General features: G+C 51.0%; 1 long non-coding RNA gene across 1 annotated transcript in view; it reads left to right on the plus strand.

Annotated features, from left to right (window-relative positions):
- LOC144110653 (uncharacterized) overlaps positions 1-21,240 on the plus strand; it is a 462,868-nt gene that overhangs the window by 100,649 nt on the left and 340,979 nt on the right. The window contains exon 3 of the long non-coding RNA XR_013309890.1: positions 8,136-8,195. This is a non-coding gene — a long non-coding RNA (uncharacterized LOC144110653). The remainder of the gene's footprint in view (positions 1-8,135; positions 8,196-21,240) is intronic.

A 21,240-nucleotide genomic window follows, 5' to 3' on the forward strand; every position in this document is an offset into this window, starting at 1 on the left:
TGATGATGACCGTTATTTCCCGACGAGGCTTCCAGTGCTATAGCACTAAGAACAGGCAAAGGCTCGAGAATAAACGAAGGCAGCAGACGGTCATTAAGGACGCGTCGGTATGCTGATTTTGCTGCTCTGTTTACTGTCAGCGGCAGAAGGCAACTTTGCTGAGCGCAGACGTCGTGGCCTGGAACTGTTCCCGAGAGCAGCGGATCAAAATTCGCGAAGAATGAACTCCGAGAAAGGGCAAAAAACGCGCGAACTGTACAGCTCGAGGAGGCTCTTCGAAAACGAAGGGGCGGCCTTTTTCTGACGAGCCCGTTTCAATCAGCTTATGGGAGTCATTTATCAGGCCGAAGAGGCGCTTCAAAAAGCGCTTCGGAGTGCGCGCGTGCTTCAAGTGGCTGCGAAGAGGAAAACGCTGAACCACCGCCACCCCCTCCCCTTTTATTTTCTCTTTTGGATGAACCTTCCTTGCCGCCCCATTCTTCCTTTTTTCTTTCCCTAAAGAGAAGAAGACCTCCTCTTTTCCCGAGGCTTGCTAGATCGTCGCCAGCACGGCGTATGACCTATTATATCTCTATCGGTTCCTCTTCCCCTTTTTTTTTTCGCCCGACGCTTCCGATCTTGTTCGCTTTTCCCACCGACGGAGCGAGGAAAAGATGGGGAGACGCTGGCGGCTTCTCGAAGGGAAAAGCGCTCGCTCGAAGCGAAAGGCTATCCGCTTTCTCCGCGGGCCGCTTTTGTTGACGTCAAATTTTCGGGATAAAAGGGAGAATGGGGAGGAAGAAGCGGCTTTTCGCCGAGGCGCGAAGCGCATTAATCTTGGAAGGCGAGGCTTGTTAGCTTTCGGGGGCGACACGCGAGTCGCGGTTGGCGTGGACTTGATCCTGTACGGTCAATTAAGGAAAAGCGCTCCCTTTAACTCCGTTTTGGTCTTCCCGTTTTGTTCCCTTTTGGTGGCTGGTTCTCTCTGTGTTCGTCGCTGTTTCACCGCTCCACTGCCGCCTTTGAGTTTCGCAAAAAAAGTCTTGTTAGTGCAGTCAGGGCGTCAAGAGGCTTTGTGGAGTCTTTTGTCCATTGACCTGCTGCTGTCTCGCCGGCTGGTTTTCGGTCTGTAGACCCTGATGAGGAGTGAAGTGGGGCCCGCTTTCAGTGCACTTTCTCTGAGGCATTTCCTCTCAGACATCTTCTCTCAGGCACCTCGTTTGACGCACTTCGTCGGCATTTCTACATAGTCTGTCTTTTGTAGCGATAGCTACATTACGATAGCATTTCGAGCCTTCAGCGTGGCGGCGCAGCCACCCTGTAGCTGCGCGCCACCCTGTGGCTGCGCCGCCACGCTGTCACGTGGTTGGTCACGTGACCAAGTTCCACTCAACCAGCTGTAGCTATCGCGTCACTCCAGGTTTATCAGAGCTAAACCACCGCCAATTTTTTTAGACGAATTTGTAGTTCTTTATCGTCATATTTTTATCGCTTTTATACACGCCCAGATGTGCCGTCACGGTGGCTGACTTGTTATGGCGCTCGGCTGCTGGCCCGAAAGACGCGGGTTCGATCCCGGCCGCGATGGTTGAATTTTGATGGAAGCGAAAATCGAGCGGCCCGTGTACTGTGCGATGTCAGTGCACGTTAAAGAACCCCAGGTGGTCGGAATTTCTGGAGCCCTCCAGTACGGCGTCCCTCACAGCCTGAGTCGCTTTGAGTCGTTAAGCCCCCATAAACCTAACCAAACATGCCCAGCTTTCCTGGACATTAAAGCAACAGAGCTTCAAGGTGGACTCCGAAAATTTGGCACAACTTTGAAGAAAGGGTGTCCTTGGCCATGCTGCTGCAGATGAGGCGACTCAGTGTTATGTATACGTTATGTAGTGTTATGTATTTTCTTCATGGCGTGATGGCATCTGTGGCAAAGAGTGCCATGGCACAACGTGTTTTCGTCTTCTCAAGGCGCGGTCAAAGACCCATTTGGCAAGTATTTTTTTCCAATTGAAGTAGCGGTTTTTTCCCCACAAGTATGACGGATGAACCGGCCCGAAACTTTCCTTTGTTGAACCTTATTTATCCTTCCACTCCCCTCCTAGTAGAGAGGGGGATTTCCCTCTCTACCTGCCACCTGTAAACTGTGGCAGGTAGATAGAGGCAAAGCTCCCCATAAACGCCCCTACCACGGTTGGCAGGTGTAGGCTGTTGTCGTTGTTGTTCGTCTTACAAAAGATGGCACATACCCACACTGGGGTATCAACCAAGAATCAGAAGGCAGAGGTCGCCATTCATCTGTACATAATAAAAGCAAAAGAAAAGCACGCGGGAGAGCAACACCGGTGGATTCTACCTCAAATAGGGCATGGACCGAAAAGGGATACGAGTTTGGATGAAAAAAAGGGGGGGGGAGGGAATAATTGGTTAAGTCAAAATGTAATAATGCACAGACTTTGCACAGACGCCGCTGCCGACGCTGGCCAGGTTTCGTCTTCATCACCTTCCTGATGCCATCACATTTAAGTGAACCGCGTTTGGATAGGAGCCCTCAAATATATGACTGGACGCGATCAGCGCTGCTTGAACTTCGTATACCTCTCTCGGCCGCCATAAACCGTTGGCGCGTGGCGCCATGTAGCGGTGACGCGTTACACTAGAGGAATGAAGGCCATCTCCGAGCACGAACAAAACGGCCGTAGGCATCAAAGGGGGAGCCGAGATCGTTAAAGCGGAACATTAGCGTCACCCGCTGCTGTCGACGTCGCCGAAAACGAACAGCGTATCCCGTTACGTCCGCAGCTGTGTACAGTGGCGAACCGAGGCCAGGCTCTTGAGACAAGCGGAGCAGCGAAGTCAACCCTGGCAATGCTGCCCCCCCCCCCCTCTCTCTCTCTCACGTTGTTGACTTTTCTCCTCTCCCGACCCGCGGCGGTGCTGCCACAGAACCGTGCAGCAGCCGAGCAGCCACTGCAGCTAACTGCCGTTTTGCTGCCACATAGACGTATTCGTGTTTTAGAGTGTATGTGCTTCAAGCAGGAACCGACTGCGCAAGATTATTGCCCGCATGCAAAGCGGCTAAGGAATAACGTCAAATCTCTTTCCTTTTGCCGTCTGTCGTGTCTGGCTACCGCTGGACCACTGGATTGCCATCTGCAGCCAGTCGGTCACCTTAAACTACTCATATTACAAAGAACGCTAAAACAGTTCGCCTGGTATACCTTTAGGCCACATTCACACCCTGAGAGTCGCGGGCGTCGCGCGACTGATTTCGGTCGATTCGTTACGCTTCCGGAGCCCTATATTAAAAAGGGAAGAAGAACAGCAACGAATCGACCAAAACCAGTCGCGAATAAACTATCAATGCGCCGTTACAGTGTCATGACTGTTCAGTGCCTACGCGGTGGCGACTGACCAGCTGTCGGCGAGTCGCGAAAACTTTCCAGTGACGCGGTCAGTCTTGGGAATCCGGTGGCTGAAAAGCTGACGCCACTGGTGCAAGCTGTCTCCACCACTGCTAGGACCACTGCACCGTTCTGCCGAGGCACTAACTGCGAGGAGGAGGAGGAATGGGGGAAGTGCTTCCGGTCACAACGATGGCGGCTGAACGCGCCTGCACTCCACCGGAGCGTGCTATGGCCCCTGCGCCTACAACAACGGCCCCCAGTCAGCCGGCGGTCTATCGCGCTATAAAGCCGGAGAGGGGTGCGTAACAGGCAACGGCAACAACGAGGCAAAATACTTCCGTGCGCGCGCGCTCTCTGGCGGCCTTCTCGCTAGGGGCCAGGGGCCATAAAGACCAGATGCCGCATTAATTGGCTCCCGCCGTCTTGTCCCGACCACCCGCGGTCGCGAGATGCCACCGCATTTTACGCTTATATGCCGCCCCACTTATACTGGGCCTCACATCGGCTGCCGCTGTTGCTGATGCTCCTGTGATACTAGTGGCTTGTAGCAGAGCGGCTTGCCCGCGTCTTGCCATGTGTCACCGTGTCGCTGATTGTTTCAGCCTGCCGCGACCGAGCCTAGTGGTTCGCTTGCTTATTGCTGCTTGTGATTAGGATAGGGAGCCTTTTTCAGCTTTTGGCCGCAAATTACGAGTCGCTGTTAAGGCTGTTAAGGTGGGCTACCTAACTGGCGACGAAGAATGCAACTTCTAAACAATAATAAAGGGGTGTCTTTTAGTAGTAGGCACTTGGCTATTAATTGAAAACGACGAGTCAGAAGTGTACATTTGTTCAAAATAGTTTTCCTTAAGGCGCGTCACTTCCTCCACGCTTTTCATCCCTGATGCAAAAGAAGTGGATAAACTAGGTTACCGCTTAGTTAAAACGTGGCTTAAAGATTCGGCGAGAACCATGATGTCCCTCCTTTTTCCCCCTTTCTTCTCTCTCCTTCTCTTCACCTTCAGCCCTTTCGTCCTCGTCTTCTTCTTAGCTTGGCTTCTATATTTTATTTGCTTCTTCTTTCGTCTAATCTTCCTCTACTTCTCTCTCAGTTGGCTTGGCTTTGCTCTTGCTTTGGCTTGCCTTGGCTTGTCGCCGATCCGCTTGGACGCCAGCGAAACCAAGTCTTCGTTTGTCTGCTGACTTTTGGCTTGGCTTGCCTAGGCATGCGGATTTCCACGACAGCTGCAACTACAACTACAATGGACGTCAGTTTCACTTGGGTTGAAGTCCAATAAACGGGAGTGCCATCGTCTTGTATCTTATCCTCTCTATCACGGTGTTCGTATTCCTTCGAAGCCAGTTTTGACATCTATCAGAAAATCTTGTGTTCGTCGACTGGCTCATAAAAGGCATTTGTCTTGTGCCAGTTGTTCAAGCAACGCAAGATTTTGTCTTATTCAGTGCATGTTATTTTTTGTTATCCATCGTATAACCGATGAAACAGCACATTACAAGAATGCACTCGCGATCATACGATGTGACGCGACAAATCTGGTTGGAAGCTCTTATAGGTGGAAGGTGCATTCTTACTGGAGGGTGTCCGGGAGGTGCCCTGACCGCTCCCCCCCCCCCCTTCCACACACACACACACACACACGCGCACACACAAGTACACAGCATTTCTTCGCACAACGTGGCTACGAGTGACTCTTGTAGAATCAGTTGGGCAAAGAAGTGAAGTAACGCGAAATCCTTTCTTCGTTACAAGCTGTCAGCTCGCATTTCCCGGGCATGCTGCTCTGTAAACAGAGCCATGACCCCACATAGTCAAGCAGTGCAAAATTTCGAGAGGCACAAACCAGCCGAGGGCTATGTTCTTCAGCGATGGAAACGCGTCGTCCAGATGATTATCTCTCGGGGCATCATTTGCGCGCGCAGTCAAACAGCTCCACCTATAGCTAAGGTCTACGTAACGACGAATATCTGTGCGGAAGGGCAGCGTTTTGTACATCTGAGAAATCAGTGTTGTTTACGCACACTCAGGTTCGTAGGAGCTTGAGGGTTCCTGCCCGAGAAATCAGCATTTCTATCCAGATGTGCTCTTCTGTGCCTTCTAAATCGGCTATGTTTACAGTACTCAAGTACTGCTCACCTATAGCGACGCTGATTTTTCCGGTGCCTTGTGTAGCTGTCAAGCGGAGTGAGTTCTGAAATGCCCTTCTACTTCCGACAACATCCTGGAGGCAGGTGACCTGCACTGATCTCGCAGCAGCATTTTTAAACTTCATGCCGACAGTAGCCGTTCCTCGTATCGTATTTTCCAGTGAGTAAGGCAACGAACACGCCTATCCGTTGATTCTGGGCTCACGGCGGCAGTGTTTGTTCATTCGATGCTCTTCGCGGCATTCTTCGAAGCTCTCTCGGGCCTGCGCCTCGGGCCAGGGTTTGCAACGGGCTGCTTCTCGCCGTGGAGAATAAAAGCCTCTGAGACTGGCGGTTCGTTTAAAGGTCAAACACGTGCACACTGCTCTTCTCCTTTTGTAACGTTTTTTTTTCTTTCGAGCGTATCGCTCACAAACGCTCTCAGCATCGCGTCCAGCACATACCTGGAGTGTGTTCGCTTCTTCGATGCAAACGGCCATAAAATTTAGGAGGAAGTTTTACAACGAGGTCAACTTCTCGAGTGACTGAGAACGGAGAAATTTTTTTGCTCGTAGCCGCTATATGCCGCTTTGGAGGAGATTTGTTTATGAGAAGAAATAAAAATATATTGACTGCTCGAGCTTAATTTGGAGAGATGTTTCTCTTTTGCGCAAGAATTTATGACAAAAATGGCAGAATTGCTTGGACGCCTTATCTTAACAAACGCACACCTTCGTATAGCGATAGGAGATTTTTAAAAGATTGTGGAAAGAGCGTTTTTTCAGCTGTTTATACGGGACAAAGTTAACTCTTCATGTCTGTTTCCGTGTTCGTAGATTTTGTATAAAGGGTACTTTCTGTAATGCAACGTGACCCTTGTCACATTACCGCGCGGACCGCAGTTTCAGATGTCAGGTTGTCTCTGACAGCACGTGGAATTGTGAAACTGCTTTCTAGATTTGCTTTTCTTTTGAATGGTTTCGCGCTTTTTTGTAAATAAGCAAGCGACTGCAGTTACCAACCTTGACATCTGTTCAGCTTCACAGCAGGCATGCAACAAGCGAAATAATTCTCAGGACGCGCATGCCTTCGACGCCAAGCAGAACAAACAAATGGTTTGTTTGTGAATCCTTTACTGTTAGTAAACGTTACGCTGAGGCACGTACTGTTGATGGAACATTTGACTGCGCGCGCGCTACAGAACACACGCACAAAAAAAATGGTTGAAGAAGTTCTGCATTGCGCACGGTAAACTTTCCATGTGCTGCTGCCTGTCATGGGTGCTGTCATACCGTATTCACTCACGTTTAATCACGCCGCGAGTTTCACGACGCCGGCAAACGTTTCTGTTTAAGTTTGGGGTGGTTATGCAGTGAAAATTATCCGGCTTTCATTGATATCAACTATGCGTCTGGTGCAGCAGTATTGTGTGATTGAGTCGATGGTCAATTCATCATGTCAACGCACATAATAGCACATGCTGTATGGCAGAGACTGTAGAGCATGTGCTAGTGGTTTGTCCGGTATATGCGGGCCAAAGACTAATATTGGCTGCTTCCTTGAAGCATCTGGATAGCAGGCCACACTCGGAGGACTCACTGCTAGGCGCTTGGCCGCAGAATTGGCAAGCAGCCCCGGCAATGCGGGGTTTTCACGTTGTTTGAGTGACACAGGCCTCGACTCGCGGTTGTGATGGCATCGAATGTGCGTGGACAGACTCTCATCTCCCTTCTCACCACATCGTCACCCATCATGTCCTTCTTTCTTCTCTTCCTCCCCTTCCCCAGTGCAGAGTAGCAGGCCAGATATCAATCTCTCTGGCCCGCCTCTTTGCCTTGGTTTCATTGAATTTATCTATCTTATCACGTTAAGTGTGAAATTATGGTACCGCCCCTCCATCCGTTGCTCCGGGACGTGTCTCGGGATTTGGTGCCGGCTGATGCTTTGGATGGTGACCATGGCATGTCACAAGGCCACGTGTCCTTGTGGAGTCACCACAACCTGTCCACCGGGTTGCGAGAAAACTAACCGCACTGGCAGGTGGCAGTTAAATTAATCGTTGATCGCGAGAGGTTGTTCGGGAAGAGCAACCCGCGTCGCATAATTATAATTATATAAGCACCTGCCATCGCAGAGCAGTTGGGCATCCCTTAACCGCTGCACCACTGCGCAAGGAGTGGTATAAGGACTCCCAAGGACATAATAATAATAATAATAACTGTTTTTTTTTGGGAAAGGAAATGGCACAGTATCTGTCTGATATATCGTTGGACACCTGAACCGCGCCGCAAGGGAAGGAGGGAGTGAAAGAAGAAAAGAAGAAAGAGGTGCCGTAGTGGAGGGCTCCGGAATAATTTCGACCACGTGGGGATCTTTAACGTGCACTGACATCGCACAGCACACGGGCGCCTTAGCGTTCTGCCTCCATAAAAACGTAGCCGCCGCGGTCGGGTTCGAGCCCGGGAACTCCGGATCAGCAGCCGAGTGCCCTAACCACTGAGCCACCGCGGAGGGACATACGAATGCAAAGTTGGGAATGACCAATTGCGCATGTATGTGCATTAACGCTATCGCGTCATATCATTAAGGCGGAGCTTAAGTGTCACATCCATATTTTTTTTTCTATTGCAGACAAGGATGACTCGGGAACGCAGCAGCGCCACCGGCCACGGCGCGGGGGCTTCCTACAAGGTGAGCACATGCGGTATAGACGCGCACCTGAGCGCAGAAAGCGGCGTTGGCGCCCTCCAGCCTCGCGCAGCCTCGACCGCCGCCGGTGGGGAGCGGTGGTGGCCGCCCGCGGTCCTCTCATTTATTCATCCCGCGCGGCCATATACAGAGCGGCAGCTCCCGAGGTATGCCGTTATGAGCGCGCTACATATCGCCGCCGCGAGATGGGAGCAAGACGTATTCGCGAGAAGCCGCGCGCTGACTTGCGCCCGCCGCGGAGGAGCCGTAAAACTTTGATGTCCCTCCCCCCCCGTACGGCGGGGCTGCCCAGCACGCGCCGATGCGTGCGCGTGCCTGCTGTTGCCGGTATATGCATATGCAGGGCCGAGCCGGCGCATGTGAAACAAGCGTGGGGCGAGGCACGTGCTTCATGTTTTTTTTGTTTTTCGGAAGCGGCGATGTCTTGCGCAGCGGAGAAATTGTTCGCTGCACCTCGTGAGGTGTGTGTATATATGGTGCGGGGCAACGGCTGGACCAAGGCAGGCTCGCTCGGAGGAGCTGTGCGGTCCAACTGTAGGGAACTCAAGATGTCCACGAACAGCGGGTCTCGTGTGTACATACATCGACTAGTCCGCCTCGATTCGGAAAAAGGGGCATCTATCGGCAACTCGATAGAAGGCAGTTGAGCTTTGTTTTTGTTGTATTGCCACTCTTATATGGTTAAAACATTTCGGCCTGCAGTATATTGAAAGAAAGAAGGAAAGAAATAAGGAAAGAAAGAAAGAAGGAAGGAAAGGAGGAAAGAGAGAAAGAAACAAACAGACAGACAGCCACGCATTCAAACAAAGCACCACTCAAACAAACAATCAGCCTATCAAACAATCAAGCAAACAAGCAGTCTATCAAACAATCAAGCAAACAATCAGTCTATCAAACAATCAAGCAAACAATCAGTCTATCAAAAAATCAAGCAAAAATCAGTCAAACAAGCAAATAAGCAATCAATCAAAGTGGCAAATCAATTACCTTTTGCAGAGGGTGACACTGATTGCACCTACGAAAGGCATTTCTTTGTTTCTCGAAAAAAAATTTCTCGCTCTGGGTTGGGGATAGGTAGTCGGGGATAGGTAGTCGAGCCCTTTATCTTACCATCCTTCAAATCGGCCCATGAGTGCAAGCAGCTGAGACGATTTTTCCCGTGTGCCGTCGTTCAAGCATGGCTTACCCTGAAGGTGTCCAAATAGCCTCGAACTTACCTATGACACCTGACTCCTTGCAGCCAGGCACATAAGCTGGTGCGCAGTCTTATCAGCTTTTTCTGTTTTTTTTAGCTGTGGGTTGTGTGCACTTTCACGATGTAAGCTAAGCCACTTTTCCGTGCCCTCAATATGTGAGCGCTCCATGGGTATAGGCTACAGTGGCACGCTTGTGAGTTTTGGCCGTGACTATAACTGTAGGTGACTTACCAGCAACGATTCCTCGGTTGACTCGCAAACAGCTGCATTTACTGTTTCGGGCAAATATGCACATCAGAATCCCCTACAGGCGTTCGCTGTTCTTGACGCCGATTATACAGCCGCTGCTAAAACGCTGTCTAGGGACGCACTCGTCCCTCCACCCGCAACTGTCAACCGTACCCAAGAAACAAACAAAAATGGCTGAACTTCGGTCACGCCTTTCTGGTCTACGCGGGCAGGCAATTCTTTCGGCGCTGGGCACACAGAGGAGGAGGCCGCTAATTGAGGCGCCCAGGCCAACGTTTGCTTCCTGGTGCGTTTGAAAGGGCGCCCAAGCGTCCTGTCTTCCGTTTATTTATTTTTTATCGCCGCGACAGAGGTCGCGCGCAGGCAAACAGTGCGAAGGGAAGAAAAAGCTGCGCCCTCAATTTTCCCTTCCACTCCAGAGCGTTCGCGCGGGACCCGCGCAGCGCGTCGACGCGGCCCCTCTCGCTGACGAAGTTATTCCGGTGATGCGCGCTCCGCTTAATTGGGGACGCCTCTGCAGCAGCGAATGCCGACACCGAGGCCGTCAACTCTGCGAACACGTATAGGGGCTGTGTTCGTTTTGCGCTTCGTTATTATATTTTTCTTTCCCGTAGGATCTTTCTCGGTTGTTTCCACCCTGTCTTTTCGTCTCTGTGACGCCGTCTGTCCGTCGTTCTGTCACTTGCATTCGCTGATGGGACCGTGACCTGAAAGTGGCGTGGGATTAGCCGGAACGGTCGGACTGGAACGTGAGGGCAGACGCTTTTTAACTGAGGCTAAAACAAAACTAACAAAAACAGGGCTGCCGTAATAGCAAAGTTGCAAACTTTGGCACTAAACAGTGTGATCAACAACAGCAAAGAAAATAGTTTAATGCACTTGGGATGAATTAGGCAAGAACATTAAGATGAGGGGATTTAGAAAGCACGTTTTGTGCAAAGAGAAGGAAAGCTTGAACTGTTTCTTTTTTTTCCCTCGGAAGTTGGCTGTTTGTTAATGCAAGCCTCCCTAGGCCTGCCAACCCTAATGTGTTAGTTAATCCATGTTTTCTTTGTTTGGTTAGAAAAATCAAACTTAAAGCTGAACGGCCCGGTCTGAGCTAGAATGAAAGTTCTGGCTTTCCATCTGAGTGGTGAAAACTCGTACATTTAGAGGCGCTATGTAGATGTTAGCTTTTCAGGGGCTCAAACCCTTATGCTCATGTGAACCTTTTGTGGTAGAGGGGGAGGAGGACTTTGGCTAGCGGGTGGAGAGAGCGCACATATTGAACAAAATGCCTTCCGAATTGGCGAGCGGTGTTGCTACCTCTTTCCGCATACACACCTTTTTCGCGAAGACGTCGAGAGCCATGCCCATACTGAGCACTGGACATTGCACTCTAAGCACGAATAGGCTTATATGGGAGTAAGCTGTCCTCTAGCGCAGTGCCACCTAGTTAGCGCAGTAACCAGGCCTTCCGACTCGCTCTCTTCAATGCTCACAGAAGTGTATCTGCATGAGCCGTGTCCTTAGAAAGCAACCCAATGGGGACTAAACCTTCCTTGGACGTCCTGCGGACGTCCTGCAGACATCCTGAACGTCCACAGGACGTCCAGGGGAGTTTCAATGCCAACTGGAAATCGGCAGAAGCATGCAAAGTCTTCGAGGCATAGGCGAAAAACTTGAGACCCTCTCTCCTGCATGAGCAGGTTAGCGTTGAAAAGAGCAGCGGCGGCCAGGCATAGGAGCCGTTCGAATCGCGGAGCTCCGGCTACGGGCGCGCGGACCACGAAGCACGCGAGGCGGCGATCGGCTCGCGCCATGCTCGATCGACATCAAGCAAGCCACCCTGCGCCTCGCTTCACACTCGAACTGTGCAGTGATCGGTAAGGTTGCGGGGAAGACGTGATCTGGGGAGTCAGATTTCTTATTCTATGGACGGGGAATCATCGACGCCATACGGGAAAAGGGAGAACTGTTTGATTTCAATAAGGACTCATTCGCATGTTGGTTTAAAAATGGTGTTCAAGCTACAAATTGATCCCTTAAAGAAATGCTGGGTATTGACATCCATGATTATCCGTCAAAATTGCGCCGCGTGCACGCCAGCCGTATCTACAAAATACGAAGAAAAAATGCCCCTTCTGAGTGTATTTAGGTGTTAATACTAGACACATACACAGGTGCTACAGGTACTGCCATGTAAAAAAATAAGAGACCCCGTTCCAAGTTCGAACCCGTGCTACTCTGGGTGGAGGCGCCACCTGACAAAGAACTTCCGGTTTCGAGAAAGGCCCACTGCGCCGGTGTCGACCCCAGAAGTGCTTTGTCAAGTGGCGCCCCCACGCACAGTGGCAGCGCTCGGATTTGAAAGGAGGGGGGGGGGGTCACTTACTATTTCCCGCGATAGTACAGCCATTGCCAGAAGTAACCAGGCTGCATGGTTTGCTTCTCATTCGAATAGTAGAACTTTTACTGCTTCCCTAAAGATCGAAAAATTCTCGGAAGGTGAAGACAAGGGTTAACGTTCTCCTTACCATACAGAGATTTAGAGCTTGAGAGCTGGCATAATAGCTTCAATATACGACTGCGAAGCAAACCGTCCAGCATGGTTACTTTTGGGACAGACTGTACATACCTGCCGCCAAGGTAAATCCTCCAAACAGCGTAGCAGAGGTAAGCAGAACCTCTCGCTGTTAGTTTGTCTTGCTTTCCATTTTCCTTGGTCTCTGTTTTCGTAACGACTTCGCTATCCACAAATAATTTATGACGCGCATGTTCGCGTGAATGGTGTACACCCGGCGACAGAACTTTACGGGAACGCGAGTCTTTTGAGACCAAGTGCTGCCTGGACGCGCAGAAGTCTGAAAGACGAGTAGCCTGGGCGCACAGCCCGAAAATTATGAAGACTCTGGCACTTAATTGTTTGCGCAGGCTGCGGGCTTTGTTTTCAGGTTACATGCAATGGCCAAGACGGAACTCACCTTTTTTTTCCTCGAACCGCGTTCCCAGTAACGTTTCGACGACGGCTGAACGTTAACGATATACAGCGGTGAAATATTGATGCACGAACGAAGCATTGCGTTTCGATCGACGTGTCTTTCGATGTTATAGTACTCCAAATAGAGAGGTGAGTAGAAATGAAATTCCAGATCCGTGTGTGCGCGTAAGTGGGAAGCAAGGTTTGAAATACCTTATCCGACAATTCCGATTCCGCATCTGGTAGGAGAGGGTTGTAGCGAGTGTCGCCAGCATCTTTGCCGCGTAGGATCCGCCCGAAAAGCTCATGACGGCGCTTTGGTATTGCGTTACACCTGACAAACGTGGCCTGCTTCTGTTCCAGATAGTAGACCGCATAGCTCTGTGGCAAAGAGCGCACTGAGTTACCGTGGCCTAAATCTCCCGGCCACTCCCGCCGCAGCACTGCTCGGTTTTGGGGAGACCGCTTCTGAGTTTGCCACTCTTTTTTTAGGCTTGCCGTTGGTTGCGCCAGGACCGTGCGGTCCAGGTGTGCGGTCCAGGCGCACTTGCGTGAAGACCATCGGGTCGGTGGGGACGAGAAAGGGAGAGTCGGGTTGAATGACCTTCGTCGCCAGCTGCCTTTCTCCCCTGCTTCCCCTTTCCAGCTTGACGGCGTCGCACAGTGCTTTCTTTGTTTCTGCTCGTTTTTGAGCGCGTTTCTCCCGCGGCGTCTGGTCTTATTACCGGTCCTGGTTGTTGGACCGCGGATCACCGGTTTGCGTGCCTCGGAGAAACTTCCCCGACGCACACGCCCCCTGCACTTTGTGGCACTCTCCTCTCAGGCTTCATCTTTAAAGACTTTTCGGTGCCGTCGTTGTGCCATTGATCACTTGTGCGGAGGGCGCCGAAAACTTTGTTTCTTTTTTTTTTTTTCGCGTCGCCCTTCGCTGTGTCAGTTCTTTGCGGCGGTGTGACGTTCCCGTTGCCGCATATTTACCCGCGGTAAATATGCGGTGGCGGGAACGATGCGCGCCACGGGGCCGTGTTGTGCAAGCTCGTTGATGCCACGCGCTCGTGGCCGTAGCCTTACGCTCGCATCGACTGATGGAGTGATGGCTCAGCGTCGGCCTCGAGTTTAGCATGCGTTGCATGCGCGGCCATCTATCGGCGCGCGCTGTAATCTTTTGCCTTTAGCTAGATTTGAAAGCAGTTTCGCAGACGCGATGCCACAAGGGAGGCACGCGAAAAAGCTTGGGATAGGTGCATTTCTTCTGAAATATTCTGCCCTCTCCACTCCCCTCCCTCGACCAGGGGGGAAAAAAGGCCTACTGCAGTGACCTAACCGGACGTTGCTTTAAGTAACGAATGCCTGCCGCTTTGTTTCAACACTTTCGGTTGCCTCATAAGCAGATGCAGGCATCGAAATGGTGGCGAAATCTCCAAGGCATTGTCTATTCACGAAGGTGACGACGCTTGCGTCAGTATACGACTCATGTGTCTGCGCAACGCAAAGCGGTATCACATACTCCCAGTTTAAGAGCTTAACGTGAGGACATCTTTGTGATCAGATTTCTGGGCACTTCAGGAACTGGGAACTTTGCAGGGCTCCATGCCCCATTGCCTCATGGAGTGGGAGTGTGGCTTTCGCCCTTTAGAGAACAAATAATTTGCTTCGATTAGTAGTCCGTGGAATGCATCATATGGTTGCATTGGACATTCCTGAGTCCGCACTACCAGTCTCTACTTGCCCTGTGTCCACAAATATGTGTGCTGACAGCAAAGAAACAATGTACTCGTAAGTCTGCAGTATACGCGACCACATGTTGTGTATATTCCGTATATATTAGAGCTGATAGCAATGACACCACGCACTGATATAAGCGCACAGTACACACGGCCACAGAATTTGAAAAAAGGGCTTTTTTTAGTTAGAAGAGCGCTTTTTCGGCATAGCATTAGCAGTGCAGTGCATCAGAATGCAGCCAAGACGTGCTAGCTAGCACGCTGGTTAACTAATATTGAATAATTATATTTTTAACTATTACCGTTAGGCTCCTTAATTGTTGAGAGGAGTTTAGCCCACGTAAGTGACATGTATATCAGTCTTTAGAACTTTGAAAACGCGCCTACCCTCGGCGCTGTGGCCCAACAGAAGAATCTGTAGCAGCGTTTGTTGCCCCGCCGCGGTGGCTCAGTGGTTAGCGCGCTCGGCTACTGATCCGGAGTTCCCGGGTTCGAACCCGACCGCGGCGGCTGCGTTTTTATGGAGAAAAAACGCTAAGGCGCCCGTGTGCTGTGCGACGTCAGTGCACGTTAAAGATCCCCAGGTGGCCGAAATTATTCCGGAGCCCTCCACTACGGCACCTCTCTCTTCCTTTCTTCTTTCACTCCCTCCTTTATCCCTTCCCTTACGGCGCGGTTCAGGTGACCAACGATATATGAGACAGATACTGCGCCATTTCCTTTCCCCCCAAAACCAATTATTATTATTATTAAGCAGCGTTTGTCGTATGCGGTGTTAACGTCCCGAAGCTGTACGCCGTGGGCTCTGAGGGACGCCGTATATAGTGGAGGTCTCCGGACCAGTTTCGACCACCTGGAGTTCTTTCATGGCCGCCGTTTCATTCGCGCCCGCAACGCAAGCACGGACCACCCGCCATACTTATCGGTGAGCGTGCAGTAATGCCACGCATGGCGTCACTAGCACGTGCCATGACAGTGCGAAGAACAGCAGCAGCATCACCTCCACTGTGATGTCGGCGATTTTTTGGGTACATTAACTAAACAGTGCATTAGGTTTCTGTCTTGTATTTCTGTTATTGATGATTCTCGTTTTATTTCCATTCCGTTGTTTGTGAGACATTGTATAACCTGTATTAATGTTACTGTCTGCTGCTCTGTTCATGTTTTTTCCCCCTTTACGCTTCAATGTTTAATTTTGTGTTTTGTAATTTTCTTGCAAAGTCTCATATGCTTTTATCTGTTTTGTTGTAGTTTCTTGAAATTGTGGTTTATTTGTGTACTTTTAATTACATGCCTGTACGCACCCCCACTCCTCCCACTATGTAATACCCTCCAACTGAGGACCCTTATGGGTATTTTGTATAAATATAAATAAAAAAACTAAACATTTTGGAGATTTACCTATCTGGTTGGGTTTGAAGACTTATAATAAACTGCACATCTCCAACTAAAAATGTTAACTTTAACCCAACGTTTCGAAGCCGACTCGGCTCCTTCATCAGGGGTGACTGAGGGCAGTAGCTAGACTCGGCTCCTTCATCAGGAGTGACGGAGGGCAGTAGACACTAGTTCCTGCCCTCAGTCAGTCACCACTGATGAAGGAGCCGAGTCGGCTTCGAAACGTTGGGTTAAAGTTGACATTTTTGGTTGGAGATGTGCAGTTTATTATAAATATAAATAAATAAATAAATAAATAAATAAATAAATAAATAAATAAATAAATAACAGCAACACTCCCGCCACTTCCCTCGAACTGAACCCCGTTTCCCGAAATTCCTTCATTTCCCCGCGCCAGCTAATATTGAACTTTCGCGTTACGAACTTGACAGCGCCCTGTGTATGTCATTCTTTTTTTCTGTAAGTTCTGGGGGATTTCAGAAGTGTTCGCAGTGCCTCTAGAGGCTCAAATCTCAAAGCGCGGCGCAGCGCATCAATGTTGCATACACCCAGAGGCTTAAAATGCGGCCTTTTTTAAAAGCTTTGTTCCATTAGTGTCACAATTGCCTTCGTAACGCCGGTTGTAAGTCACCGCCGTGCTGGAGTGGTATTTCGTATCGCCCGCTGCCAAACGGCATTGCCTGAAGAAATCTCTCGCTCCGACTTTTTAGCGTAAATTCGCAAATCCAGTTCGAACCAAGCCCGGTGCGATCATTAATTCAACGTTATTTCGGCGAGCAACTCCGGAAAGTCCTTTCGAAACTTGACCACTGGGCGTTTTATAGGAGTTGGAGAGAGCCGTAGGCTTAAAACGCGCGGGCCGGACTCGGACGATTGAATAAAACATTAACAGATATTGCTGCCACAAGAAATTCCAGTCGCACAGGCAAACTCTTTGACTGTGCCTTGTGAAACCGTCGCTACTTGAGAGAAGAAAAAAAGAGGAGGGAGGGGGGAGGGTGGATAGTAGTGCCATTTGTAACAATAACACGCCTTTGCACTCTTGCTAAACCGAGCGTAAGTGCTCGTCGACACCGAACTTTCTTCAGAGCCACGGTCGGTCGACGACGGACCGACTGTGCCTCTCCTCCCAGCGAACATTCTATATTCCCTGGTTATTCGGGATTGCGTAAGTCAAGGGCGTTTCCCCCCGCGCTGCTTCTTCACGCCTCGCGCCGAAAACGGCCGCTGCCGGCGCTGCTGTCGCGAGGCGCGCTCGGTCGGCCGGGCGGCTTCTGAACTTGCAAATTGGGGGCAATTCATTCTGTCGCCGTCGGTGCTCCCATGCGGGACATCTCCTCGTCGTTGCACTTGCTGCTGCTATTTCTTGTAACCCCCCCCCCACCCCCTCGGGGGTTTTCTTTCTCGTTGTTTGTTTCGCGTGTAGATGGCGCTGCGAGTTGAAACTCCCGGGTTTCCTCTCTGCGGGACGGCCGAAAGTTCTCTCTGCCGTAGGCAAGGGGTTGATCTACAGCATGCCGAGAAAACGTCGCCCCCTCCCCTCCCCCTTTTCGCCAACGCGCGGAGAAAAAGAGTTTTCCGCGCCCAGCCCGGCATTTGTCGCAACCTCGTTAGGACGCGACTCGCGTTTCGTCAGTCGCGTGCCTCGGGGGTCTTTTGTGAAAGCGGTGGTGACTTCGCAAGACGCTTTCGAAAGAAAGAAAACAAAAAAAAAAATCGCGAAGAAAGATGGGAGACTCCCTGTTCTTTCTCTGAATCTCACCGAGTGAAGAACTGTGAGAGGTTGGACAAGAGAGAGAATTAAATGTTCGCGGCTGTCGGCGAGGCGCTGAAGAACCGGAGGTCGGAAAGCGCTTGGCTCATCCGCGCGTAGTTAAGCGGATTCCCGTGTTTTCATCCATGCCAGGTGCTGTGCCGGGTGCGCTGTCATGATTAGGATTGCGCCTCTCTATCCCGTCGGCAAAGGTCGGCACCCTTTCGGTGTCCCAGCCGAACAGCTCGAAATTTCGCAGAGGCCACTGTCTCTATTCTGCGTCTACCTCACCCTCTACCCCCCCCCCCCCCTTTCCTCCTCCTTTCTTTTTACTCTCAGGCCAGCCTGCCGACTTCTAATTTGTGGCCCAATTGTGCAACCAAAACCTTTTGGATCCTGGACTTTGCAAAAAAGGAAATATCGTTTCGAACTCGGATGACAAAGCCGAAGTGAACAAAGAGAGTTGGCATCCTTTCGGATAAGAAATGATGCTTTCTGCGGGCTGGGCTTAAGCAATTTCCAAGTTCACCCGATATCGGCCGCGCTTCGTGTTCTTGCGAAACTTTCCCGAGTGGCATCCACGAATCGAGAGTTATTTTCTTTCCCCGGCAATTTATCCCCGCGGCTTTTAAAGTCTTAGGTTAACTTCGGAATGAAACTTTGTTTCACCCAGTGCTGTTGGAAAGCGGGCGGCTGGGAGCGTTTACATCAAAAGCGCTTTGTTTAGCTAAGACGCACGGTTGCGGCTGTGTGGTCGTTGACGTAGGAAGGAAAGAGTCTGCAGTTTGCTCGCATCCAGGGCAATTCGCGAAGAGCCAGAACTGTACAAATGCAGTCGGGATATATTTCATGCTTTCCTCTATATAACGTCCCTGGTGCCGACAGCTCGGGACGTTGCGGACGCTTTTCTTTTTTTATTTTCGTATAAAGCTCGCACATGTTCTGCCGAACGATCCAGTGCCTCCAGGCGTCGCGAGAGAGCTCGCCGCCAAGACGGTGCCTGTTCGCTTCATTACCCGCTCAGAATAAGGCGTATATCGCGCGAGTGCATTGGTGAGGAAACGGGGGTTGTGGGGGATCCAAGTCCGCACATGCTTCGCGCGCCACAAACGCAGGCCTCCCGAGGTCGAGGTTGGTGAACTTGCCTGTCTATGCGGGCGCCATGCCAGCCAGAAAAACGGCTTCCGAACGGAAGGAGTGAAGGGGCCCAACCTCTTTGCCGACTGAAGTCGTTATGACAAGGAGCTGGTCTTCCGCCGGAACCGTTCTTTGCCCCGGCGCTCGAGCTTCGCTGGAATTGGCAGCAGAGTTTACGAAGCGTAGCCGGCCGGCGTCGTTTGGCGTGTACAGGAAGCACTGAGTGCAGATAAAGAGTTATTTGCTTATCGCTTTAGTCGTGGCTCGCGGAGAGCTCATCAACCACTTTCTGTGACTTGCGACGGCGTCTCTCGCTGCCCGTACTGCAACATTCCAGGCTTTTATAGCGGCTATGCAATGGCGATGGCTCTATAACGACTCGGCGGCTGCGGACGGGGTCGGCCGTTAGCGGGAAATAACTTCCTGTGCGGGACAGGCAGAGTTCTGGTTCAACTTTGTACTCTTGTGTCAGTGCTTTTGCGCAAGAGCCCGTGAAGATGCACGCTTTGGCGACTTTTGCACGCTATCGGACTTCCCACGGAGGTTTTCGAAACGCGCAAACCCAACATAACACAGCACAGCTCTCAGCAACGCACCGCAACGTAACGCATCGCAACGCAACACAACACAACACAACACGCCACGACACAACACGACACAACAGATCACGACACGACACGCAACACAACACACTAAACTACACTCAGACTTAAGATTCATGGTTGTACCACAGCAACAGCCCGTCTATCCATAAAAAAAGGGTGAGTTTACGTACATGGTAGATGCCTCCGATCATAATTGCGGGCTCCTGTCTACTAACCGCATAATCTCGGGTAACGGCTGCACCCCAGTACGGGCCGCACCCTTTGTTTCGGACTATATAATTGAGAAAAATACAGTTATGTTTTTTTTATTCGTGTACGGTCTGCACCTTCAAAAGTCAGACCCGCATTAAAAAAAAAAGTATGGCCTTTGCACCAGTTTATACCAAACGTGAGCTTGACTGGCCTCGGGAAAAAATGGTAAGGAAAACTGAGTTCTCAAGTTGGCTCACTTGGGCAGCGCTCAGTGCGGCTGTAATGCGTCAGTACATAGCGATTTGTATGCTGCCACGTTGTGGTGGGTCTAGAACAGAGAATTACAAGGCGAGCAAGAACTCCAAGCACACAGGAAGGCGGAGACAGAACACACAGAGAGACGCAGGATGACCGACACGCAGTGCGCTTTGCAAATGGGCCCGCAATCTTCAAAGGTGCCGACGCAGATGTGACGTCCGTCGGTTGGGCACTTGTGTGCGCGTCGGTTGTTCTGTGTCTTTGCCGTGTGAGCGCTTTTACAGTCTTATAACAGTGCCCAGCCAACTGGCCCAAACCCTGCCGCTGCGGTAGAACTCAGGATTACTGCCGAAGCGCGACACGCCTGGGCGCTGTTTCGGTGAAGTGGCGCCCTCCTGCGGGGAGCCCTCACGACGACCGTCTTCGTCGGCTGCTCGTACCGCGGCAGGGCCGAAGCACCCACTGCGCTCTGGCGCGAGCAGAGCGAGAACCGACAATCTCATTTTGAGGACCATCGGTCTGCGCCCTCGGCCCAATTTCGCGCCGGGAAGCCCCAGAGAGAACGGCCTTCTTCGCCAAATCGCTCGCGCTCCTCGCTGCTGTTTGCCCCAATAGCAGCAGCAAGGCCTATACAGCCGCGAGTTGGCTGGCCTGCAACGGAGGCTCGACGCTGCACCCTCTCCCCCCCCACCCCCTCCTCTCCTCCCACTTCCTCTGGAGTTGCTTTTCTCTCTTCCGGCTCCGCCGTTGATTTCCGCTTTCGGACTCGAGGCGGCCGTTCCGGGCGAGAGGCGCTGCGGAAACACCGGAAAGCTGGGAGGGTGAAAGCGTTGTTTTCGCCGCCTTGCGCTAAGCATTGGCGGCGCCGCTGAAAAAGGAGAAACGGAAGGATATAGAAGCGCAGTCGTTTGTGTACTTTCAATTGCTGCCGACGGAGCTCATCCGAAAGAGCGGGCGGCGATCAATCGGCGCCCGGTGGCTGCAAGCGCAGGGGTCTGAACTCGCGAAAGAGCCAACACCGCGCCGGGTTTCACTTTTTTTTTGTTTATTTCTCTGCGTACGAACCCTTTATATTTTCTGTGGCCTGCAGAATTAATTTTGCAACTCGGTCCATTTCTTGAAAAACTAGAGCGGCTCACTTTTATCCACCTGCGTATAGAAAGTGTGTGTATATATATATATATATATATATATATATATATATATATATATATATATATATATATATATATATATATATATATATATATATATATATATATATATATATATATATATATATATATATACACGCAACAACCGACGCTCAAGAAAGAGGTATGCCAAACGTCAAGATTCGGGAACGTGCGTTCGTTGTATCCCAGTGGATTTCTCACGAGAAGCTACGATCCACGCTGACAGCCAACGCCACCACCATTTGTAATACAGTGCGCACGCGCCATGAGTGCATAAATGCGATATGCGCAGTTTCACTTTTACACCCTGCTTTCCCGCGTCCCGCCTTGTAATAACGCCACGTCCCCCCCCCCCCCCCCCCCCCCCCCCAGCGGTGTCGT

Source organism: Amblyomma americanum, chromosome 11 (assembly GCF_052857255.1).
Source record: "Amblyomma americanum isolate KBUSLIRL-KWMA chromosome 11, ASM5285725v1, whole genome shotgun sequence".
Lineage (NCBI taxonomy): Eukaryota > Metazoa > Arthropoda > Arachnida > Ixodida > Ixodidae > Amblyomma > Amblyomma americanum.